The sequence below is a fragment of the Anabrus simplex genome, chromosome X, assembly GCF_040414725.1.
Source record: "Anabrus simplex isolate iqAnaSimp1 chromosome X, ASM4041472v1, whole genome shotgun sequence".
NCBI classification, from domain to species: domain Eukaryota; kingdom Metazoa; phylum Arthropoda; class Insecta; order Orthoptera; family Tettigoniidae; genus Anabrus; species Anabrus simplex.
Genome location: NC_090279.1, coordinates 204805166 through 204815048, shown reverse-complemented (window position 1 = coordinate 204815048; position 9883 = coordinate 204805166). Strand labels below are relative to the sequence as shown.

Below are 9883 nucleotides of genomic sequence, written 5' to 3'. Positions count from 1 at the left end.
TCATTTGCGTCAATTTTGGAATTTTTTTTTCAAAATCAGCCTTCCTAAAGAAATACGGGTATTTACGCAAATAATCCCTGCACATTTAAAAAAAATTGAGGCACAAAATTGGGGTGCATTTTTTTCTTCCAAAATCAGCCTTAAAGTTAGGGTGCGGGGATTATTCGCGTAAATACGGTATTCCAATCCTTACTCCCATCCTACAAACGAACATTTACCCCAATTTGTCCTCTTGAATTCAAACTTTATCTTCATATTGTGATCTTTTCTACTTTTATTAAAGCTCCGCTAAAGGTTTAAAAAGTAATAAACCTCAATCCTTGAGACAAGAACAAGGCAATATCATCTGTAAAATAATATACATTCTAACCAAAGAGCTAAATGAGAGAGAAAAGAAATAAATTAGCCAACGAGTTTGTTCATACTTCCTTAGGGATCGAATATAATAAATGTACTTTTGTGCCAAAGTAGTCCACAGAAGAACACGGTTAAAATTCTACATCCACACACTGCTCCAAGAAGGTTGTCCATACTCGCTTCAAAATGATAAAATTCTCTTGAATACCTTCATTACAATGTAAGAACATGAGGAAATGTTAGATATACCATTGTAACAAACAAATAAATCAAGAGAACTTGAAACACTGGAAGGGAAAAAAACTGAAAGAAAGAGTGAAACCAGATAGCATGAAGCACAGTAAGAGATTTCTCAAGTTATTCTTCCTACCACATTTTAACTACAGAAACTCAATTCAAAATTATTCTGTTTCCAAATCAAATTTTCTTAAAGCTTAATTCCTTATTATTTGCAGGGCTAACAACAAAAGAGATGGGGAAATTAAAAAAAAAAACAAGGCTTTAAACATTACTTTTAAATATGCTTCTTCTTTACTACAAGGAATTAAACCAGTTTCTCGGAGACCCAGGAATATATCTATATTCTAGAGATAGCTCCTTTCGTTTCAAAATTATGATTTGGACAGACCTGTGATATCCTAAAACAGTACTTTCATTATAATTTGTTGAGTGATCAATTGATAACAGGACTGTTCGACATGAGACTCATCCTATCAAATTATACTGCATCACTGTATGAGAAAAATAACATTATTTGGCTTCCCAGAACTGGTCTCGAAATCAATCACTTCAAAATACTCCTACAGAAAGCTATTTGGCACTTATATCTTCACTTAAAACATCCAACCATTTTATGTTACTTGAAATCACTGTTTTTTTTTTTTTTTTTTTTCCTTTTCTGAATCCATCTTGCTATCAGTTTTTCTAAGTCACGGTCTCTTCTTAGATATCCTATCACTCACATCATTCAGCGGGTTTAAAAATGTGGCTTTATGTTTTCACTCAACAACTAGGATATACCTTTAAGACTTAACGTTTCCTCGTTCAGTACTAATTTGGGCGCCATTACAACATTGGATATAAACAGAAGACTACAGCTACAGGCGAAGCCTTGTACAATCAACCAGTGTCAATCCGACACACAATCTTACGAGCCTGGGCACATTTTATGCGTTCAATAACAGTCTAGATGTTCAGCGGACTATTTTAAGTTAAAGTGAGGTTGTCCCTTTATTTTAATTAGACATAAAGATTTTAAGCCAACATATCTCTCTTGCTCATGGTATTCTTCCTTACAGGACTTCCACAGTCCCATTTGACTTCTTTAAACAGACATTCCACCGTTATATGTTTAGAGACCTATGTTTCATTCTTGGTTGTGTTTTTTTTAAATCTTGTCCCCCACTGCTTTGAAAGACATAAAAGCAAGAGGACTGACTTTATCGGATGCATGGTCGGCACAAGGGGAACCATAATATCCTTCTTTAAAATTACCTTGTGAAAAAGGTTGCATATCCCTAACAGTACAGGATCTTTCTTATAAGCCCAGACCGTCTCCGAGACCTAAGAAGCTGTAGGGGAGGCATGCGCATGGTTGCTGACCTTGTAATAAGAAGCATGCATCTGTTCGACCTAGAATCAACAGGTCATGTCTGAATCTCAGCTGTTAACATGGTGAGACAGTTATCATTGCAACACCATATTTTCAGATGTAAAAGTTACTTTAAGTACGAGTCAGCTCGACGGGTACGCAATGTATTTGTTCACCAATTTCCTGGTGAAGTGCCACCTTCATGAGCACGCCGAGCCACGAGAAAATGGGTTAACAGAATTTAATGAAAGTTACTAATATAGAGTCGGGGAATAAGAAACTACAGTTATAAACAATTTTATTCGCCCTGTATGAAATTGTAGTTGAGGGGAAGGCGCCTAAAATTTAATTTTTAAATACCTATGTTATTGGTCCTATCGAAAAGTACTACATAACAAAAGTTATAGAGAATACAATTTCCGACCTATTTTATTCAATTTTACTGAGTGATATTTCAGATGATATAAATGTTGATTCCCATAGGGAATCTGAAATATTTGTACTGAATGAGTAAATGTCCAATAACGGACCATTTAAATAGGTATTTCAGAGTCAGAAGAAAACTAAATGTGAAGGCCTGCAATACTGAAAGCGCATAACACTGATCAACAATAACATTACACTGACCATTGTTTGTGGGGATGTTCTTTGTCTCTTATGCTGCCGCTCAACTCCGATAGATGGGATTACTGCTACGTACCAAGTATAACAGCCTGACTGAATAGTGGCGGGAAATAGCTGGGGAGTTAGAAAACTTTCTTCTTTAGCATGTCATTCCTCTAGTTCATACATTTTCTGATACCGTACTGCTGGTACGTAACTCAATGGTTCATTATAGTATTCCAGCTATTCGATCCACACCCTGACGCACTGTTTTGAATGAGCAGTGTGCACTCTTAAGGCAGAGGCTCACTTAGTAGTATGACCTGGTCTAGAATTACAATTTAGGCATATTCCAAATTATAGCACCACAATTCACTAAATAACTCAAAATTCAACCCTGAAAAGAACTGTTTCTTAAAAAAAGCTTCTTTCTCTTCACTTTTATTAAAATCTACATTCATTTTATTCAAAATTAGCAGTGAAGATAGGGTTTCTCCTCTGGCTTGGAGGAAAAAATTGTCTCCAAGTCAGATAGATTTTTCCGCCACCAGTGTAGTGAACTGAGATTTTCCGACTCATCGGGTACTCCTAGGAAACAGATTAGTAAAAGGGCAATAGTTTTTGCCCTGGGACTCTCCTCTATTCGACCCTCCACCCCCTCTGAAAAAAGATTAAGAGTGTTCACGTATCACGGCTGTCTGCGGCCTGGTCATTCCAGCTCTGGAACTTTGGACTGTTAGATTGGCGGTGTAGTACTGTTCGTAAAAAATGAGAAAATGTGTGGTTTTTTCACTATTTCATCGAATATTTCATGTGAAATCACTGCTTTTTCTCGGACCATTCCTCCTCACGTCATTGTAAAGACCTATGTTCATTTCAGTTGGGAAAACCACTAAGACAGTCTTTCTGAGGAAAGGTAGGTGGAAAGGAGTGTCTGCCATGTCTGTCTAATGTTCTAAGGGGAAGGAGATTGCAGGCCAAGGGCTCTATTCAGGATCAGAATTCAGGACAGGTGTCTGTGCGAAATCGGTACGAGTCACTCCAGGTAGAACAACAGAGGGAAGATGAGGGACAGGGAAATGTTGCTGAGATGCGTGGAAGTAGGAGGAAGGGAAATGTAGAGTAGAGGATAGGAAAAGACAGGTGGAACAGGGTCATGGGAAGGAGAAAATGGAGGAGGAAGTAGCTTCTGCAGCTATCAGGAAAGATAGGGCTGACCAGGAGGGGAGGGGATCAAATGAGGTGGGTAGGGTTGAGGCTCTGGTCATGGGGGATTCCATCGTTAGACACGTGGGGAAAGTGTGTGGAGGAAAGGGAACCAGGGTAGAATGTTATCCAGGAATTAGGTTGAGGCAGATGTTGAGGAAAGTAGAAGAGAGGGAGGAGGGGAAGGGTAATAGGGAGGTACATTCAGGGAAACGGGATGGCCTAGGGAGCGGTGATAAGGGAACAGGGAACTTGAAATCAAGTAGGGATGACATAAAATTGTTAGTGTGGAACTGTAGAAGTATTGTAAAGGAAGGAATAGAATTAAGTAATTTAATAGATATATATTTACCAGATATTGTAATAGGAGTTGAATCATGGCTGAGAAATGATATAATGGATGCAGAAATTTTCTCACGGCACTGGAGTGTGTATCGTAGAGATAGGATAGGAAAGGTGGGAGGGGGAGTTTTCATTCTGGTGAAAGAAGAATTTGTAAGCTACGAAAAAGTTAAAGATGAGACACATGAAATTCTAGGTGTAAGGCTCATTTCTAAAGATAATAGGCAACTTGATATATTTGGAGTGTACAGATCGGGAAAGGGTAGCACTGATGCGGATTCGGAATTATTTGATAGGATAGTCAGCTATGTGGGAAACGACATGGAAAGAAATGTGATTGTAGCGGGAGATCTGAATTTGCCAGATGTCAATTGGGAAGGAAATGCGAATGACAGGAAGCATGACCAACAAATGGCAGATAAGTTAATATGGGAAGGACAGCTGATTCAGAAAGTGATGGAACCAACCAGAGGGAAAAATATTTTGGATGTGGTGCTGATAAAACCAGATGAGCTCTATAGGGAAACTGAAGTAATAGATGGTATTAGTGATCATGAAGCTGTTTTTGTGGTAGTTAAAAATAAATGTGATAGAAAGGAAGGTCTTAAAAGTAGGACTGTTAGGCAGTACCATATGGCTGATAAAGCAGGTATGAGGCAGTTTCTAAAAAGTAACTATGATCGGTGGAAAACGGGAAATAAAAATGTAAACAGACTCTGAGATGGGTTTAAAGAAATTGTTGAGGAATGCGAAAACAGGTTTGTACCTTTAAGGGTGGTAAGGAATGGTAAAGACCCACCTTATTATAATAGAGAAATAAAGAGACTAAGAAGGAGGTGCAGACTGGAAAGAAATAGAGTTAGAAATGGCTGTGAAAGTAAGGAGAAATTGAAGGAACTTACTAGAAAATTGAATCTAGCAAAGAAGGCAGCTAAGGATAACATGATGGCAAGCATAATTGGCAGTCATACAAATTTTAGTGAAAAATGGAAGGGTATGTATAGGTATTTTAAGGCAGAAACAGGTTCCAAGAAGGACATTCCAGGAATAATTAATGAACAAGGGGAGTGTGTATGTGAGGATCTTCAAAAGGCAGTATGTAAAGATTGTTGGTTACAAGGATAATGTCGAGGTAGAGGAAGAGACTAAGGCCAAAGAAGTAATAAAATTTACGTATGATAACAATGACATTTACAATAAGATACAAAAGTTGAAAACTAGAAAAGCGGCTGGAATTGATCAGATTTCTGGGGATATACTAAAGACAATGGGTTGGGATATAGTACCATATCTGAAGTACTTATTTGATTATTGTTTGGCCGAAGGAGCTATACCAGATGAATGGAGAGTTGCTATAGTAGCCCCTGTGTATAAAGGAAAGGGTGATAGACATAAAGCTGAAAATTACAGGCCAGTAAGTTTGACATGCATTGTATGTAAGCTTTGGGAAGGCATTCTTTCTGATTATATTAGACATGTTTGTGAAATTAATAACTGGTTCGATAGAAGGCAATTCGGTTTTAGGAAAGGTTATTCCACTGAAGCTCAACTTGTAGGATTCCAGCAAGATATAGCAGATATCTTGGATTCTGGAGGTCAAATGGACTGTATCGCGATTGACATGTCTAAAGCATTTGATAGGGTGGATCATGGGAGACTACTGGCAAAAATGAGTGCAATTGGACTAGACAAAAGAGTGACTGAATGGGTTGCTATATTTCTAGAAAATAGATCTCAGAGAGTTAGAGTAGGTGAAGCTTTGTCTGACACTGTAATAGTTGAGAGGGGAGTTCCTCAGGGCAGTGTTATCGGACCTTTATGTTTTCTTATATATATAAATGATATGAGTAAAGGAGTGGAATCGGAGGTAAGGCTTTTTGTGGATGATGTTATTCTCTATAGAGTGATAAATAAGTTACAAGATTGTGAGCAACTGCAACGTGACCTCGAAAATATTGTGAGATGGACAGCAGGCAATGGTATGTTGATAAACGGGGCTAAAAGTCAGGTTGTGAGTTTCACAAATAGGAAAAGTCCTCTCAGTTTTAATTACTGCGTTGATGGGGTGAAAGTTCCTTTTGGGGATCATTGTAAGTATCTAGGTGTTAATATAAGGAAAGATCTTCACTGGGGTAATCACATAAATGGGATTGTAAATAAAGGGTACCGATCTCTGCACATGGTTATGAGGGTGTTTAGGGGTTGTAGTAAGGATGTAAAGGAGAGTGCATATAAGTCTCTGGTAAGACCCCAACTAGAGTATGGTTCCAGTGTATGGGACCCTCACCAGGATTACCTGATTCAAGAACTGGAAAAAATCCAAAGAAAAGCAGCTCGATTTGTTCTGGGTGATTTCCGACAAAAGAGTAGCGTTACAAAAATGTTGCAATGTTTGGGTTGGGAAGAATTGAGAGAAAGAAGAAGAGCTGCTCGACTAAGTGGTATGTTCCGAGCTGTCAGCGGAGAGATGGCGTGGAATGACATTAGTAGACGAATAAGTTTGAATGGCGTCTATAAAAGTAGGAAAGATCACAATATGAAGATAAAGTTGGAATTCAAGAGGACAAACTGGGGCAAATATCCATTTATAGGAAGGGGAGTTAGGGACTGGAATAACTTACCAAGGGGGATGTTCAATAAATTTCCAATTTCTTTGAAATCATTTCGGAAAAGGCTAGGAAAGGCAACAGATAGGGAATCTGCCACCTGGGCGACTGCCCTAAATGCAGATCAGTATTGATTGAGTCATTATAATGCAATTCCCCAACCTGATTGTGACTGATGGTAGGCAAGCAATTTTTTACACACCACCAGTCTTCAAGATATGTTTGTGACATAAATAGTCAATATAATAGCTCTCCATAGGTCCTGACCAACTATAAACATCAATAACAACCAAGCACTGTTACAAGAATCACAGGCCGTTAACAGTCAAGTTAATATAATAAAATGAACAAGTACTCACCATAATGTTAAAACGTTATCAATCTGGAGGTTCCAAGTCTGTTCTGTTGGCAAATGAGAGAAAACTTGCTGACCTATAACCCAAGAAATATTAGTTAGGCCTCTCAGATATGATAAAAAATTAATGTCAGGGTTTTTCACTTTGTACTGCAGATTTAAGTACAGCCAAAACCGTTTATTGTGACATCGTTTTTAAGGACATATTGGATATAATGGTGAAATCTAATGATCCTGTCCAAATCCTATAGAAGCACTGTATTTTTAAAAATTGCTTAGTATGCCATATCTTATAAAACAGCATATTTTTTTCACATTTTCTGAGAAATGTATCGATTATAACGTCCAATGTTTTGCTCTGTTATGCGTTTGGGGATTGTTGACAACAATGTAAAGCTTATTTTCAAACTGTTCTTTTCAGTAGATTGCAGATAACATCCATCTGTCTGTTAAACGGTCAAGGCAAGCATCACTCTGAAAATGTTGGAAAAGAAAGACAAATAATATGGCAATTACAAAATGGGGAAACAAACTGCTAAAAAAGAACTGTGTCAGTACTGCACCAAGCTCCTTTCAAGCTAACGGGAAATCCATCTCCAAGCCCGCAGACACTCCCTCAGCCTTCAATGAAAAATTTTTTTTTTTGCTAGGGGCTTTACGTCGCACCGACACAGATAGGTCTTATGGCGACGATGGGATAGGAGAGGCCTAGGAGTTGGAAGGAAGCGGCCGTGGCCTTAATTATGGTACAGCCCCAGCATTTGCCTGGTGTGAAAATGGGAAACCACGGAAAACCATTTTCAGGGCTGCCGATAGTGGGATTCGAACCTACTATCTCCCGGATGCAAGCTCACAGCCGCGCGCCTCTACGCGCACGGCCAACTCGCCCGGTCAATGAAAAATTCTACACAGAATTTCTTGCAGATACAGTCAGATGGGGACATGTATATAACGTCCCTCCCTCTCTCCAGCCTCTACTTCTCGGAAGTTTGAAGAGGATTCGACCCCATGCGGTGAGTGGCCCTGACAAAATACCCAGCTGTATATTCCAGGACTATGCCGAGTCAGCGGCACCATCTCTCTGCGAACTTCACTGTGGATCACTGCCTCAAGATTGGAAGAGAGCTGATGTAGTTCCGATTTTCAAGAAAGGGGACAAACCATTCACTGACAACTATCAGCTCGTGTCTCTCACATCCCATGTCAGTAAATGTATGGAGCGACTGGGAATACTTTCAGGAAGGTAATCTGCTAAGTGAAAGTTCCTGTATATAATACTTTATTAACAAAGGCAGTTCTCCCTGGAGAAATCTAAAATTGTTAAGGTAGACTGCGTGGCTTTTGACCAAACCCCACATGAATGACTTTTGTGGTGTTTGATGGAGTTCGATCTTCAACCGTTAAAATAACCTCAGGAGTATGTCAAGGCACCATCTTGGGACCTTTATTATTTAATGCATTTACCTCTGATTTACCTAAACGTGTGACCTCAACCATGGCCCAGTACGCTGATGACACAGTAATGTACAGGGATATACAATGTGCAGATGATTGTCTGAAGTTACAGTTGGAGCTGGACACTATAGCATTGTGGTGTTACCTCAACAGTTTCAACATCATCATCATCATTTCCCATTATTCAGCTGTAGCCAGGTAGGGGCAAATATGGTTCCTCTCCACTGTCTTCCGTCTTTCCACCACTGCTCCTCCAACACTGTGTCCCAGTCCAGGTTTCTTTCTCTAATACTGCGTTGGATTGTGTCCTTCCATCTCAATCGTGGTCGTCCGCAGCCTCTCCTTCCTTGCATTTGCATTTCCATCACCTTTTCTGGCATTCTTTCATCACTCATTCACTTTATGTGCCCAAACCATCTTAATCAGCTCCTCTCTATTCTATCATTAATTTTTTCCACTCCAATGTCTTCCCGGATTTTCTCATTCTTTAGTTTGTCTCTTCTACTCTTCCGTATCATACACCTCAAGAAAATTTCAGCTGCCTGTATTTGACTCTCATCCTTCTTCGTCATTGTTCAAGTTTCTGCTCCGTAAGTTGTTATGGGTACGTAATACATCTTGTACATAGCTTCCTTTGCTTCCATTGGCACATCCTTGTCCCATAAACACGTTTCTTACCCTATGATAGAAACCACTTCCAGCTTGAATCCTCTTACTAATTTCAGCATTCAGTCGAGCATACTCCATTAATTAACTCCCCAGGTATTTGAACATCTCCACTACTTCCACGGGCTCTGCGGTGTAGGGGGCACCGCATCCGCCTGTCACCTGGCGGCTCTGGGTTCGAATCCCGACCGGGTCAGGGGTTTTTATTTGCAAACGATTAATATCCCTGGCCTGGGGACTGGGTGTTTGTGTCGTCCTTAATGATCCTTTCCTCACATTCAAAACTTTACACTTCCACCATTACCAAATACACGCAGGTTCACAACATATGGTGCAAAGTAGGGGCAAAAGATCTTCTTAGGTTGACGCCCCGAATAAATAATGGAAAAAAAAAAACTTCCAGGGGCTTGTCTGCAAATCTAATCTGACCTTTCTTCCCTCTAGTCATAACAAGAGGTTCACTCTTTTCTACACTTATTTTCAATCCACATTCTTCGATCTTCCCATTCACCACATCCAACTGTTCTTGAACCTTCCTGTCATCTTCTCCCCAAATCACATTATCATCTGCAAATAACAACGTGTCCATTTCTCTTCCTCCATATGCTGCTTTTCTTGTTCTCATGATGTCATCCATTCCTATTGTAAACAGGCTGGGTGATAGAACACTTCCCTGTCTCAGCCCACTAGTGATTTTGAACC

The 9883-nt window shown here is 39.5% G+C and overlaps 1 long non-coding RNA gene across 2 annotated transcripts in view; it reads right to left on the bottom strand.

The window, feature by feature from the left end:
• LOC136886051 (uncharacterized) overlaps positions 1-9883 on the bottom strand; it is a 32936-nt gene that overhangs the window by 3354 nt on the left and 19699 nt on the right. For both annotated transcript variants that reach the window (XR_010861685.2, XR_010861684.2), the window contains one exon: positions 7065-7137. This is a non-coding gene — a long non-coding RNA (uncharacterized lncRNA). The remainder of the gene's footprint in view (positions 1-7064; positions 7138-9883) is intronic.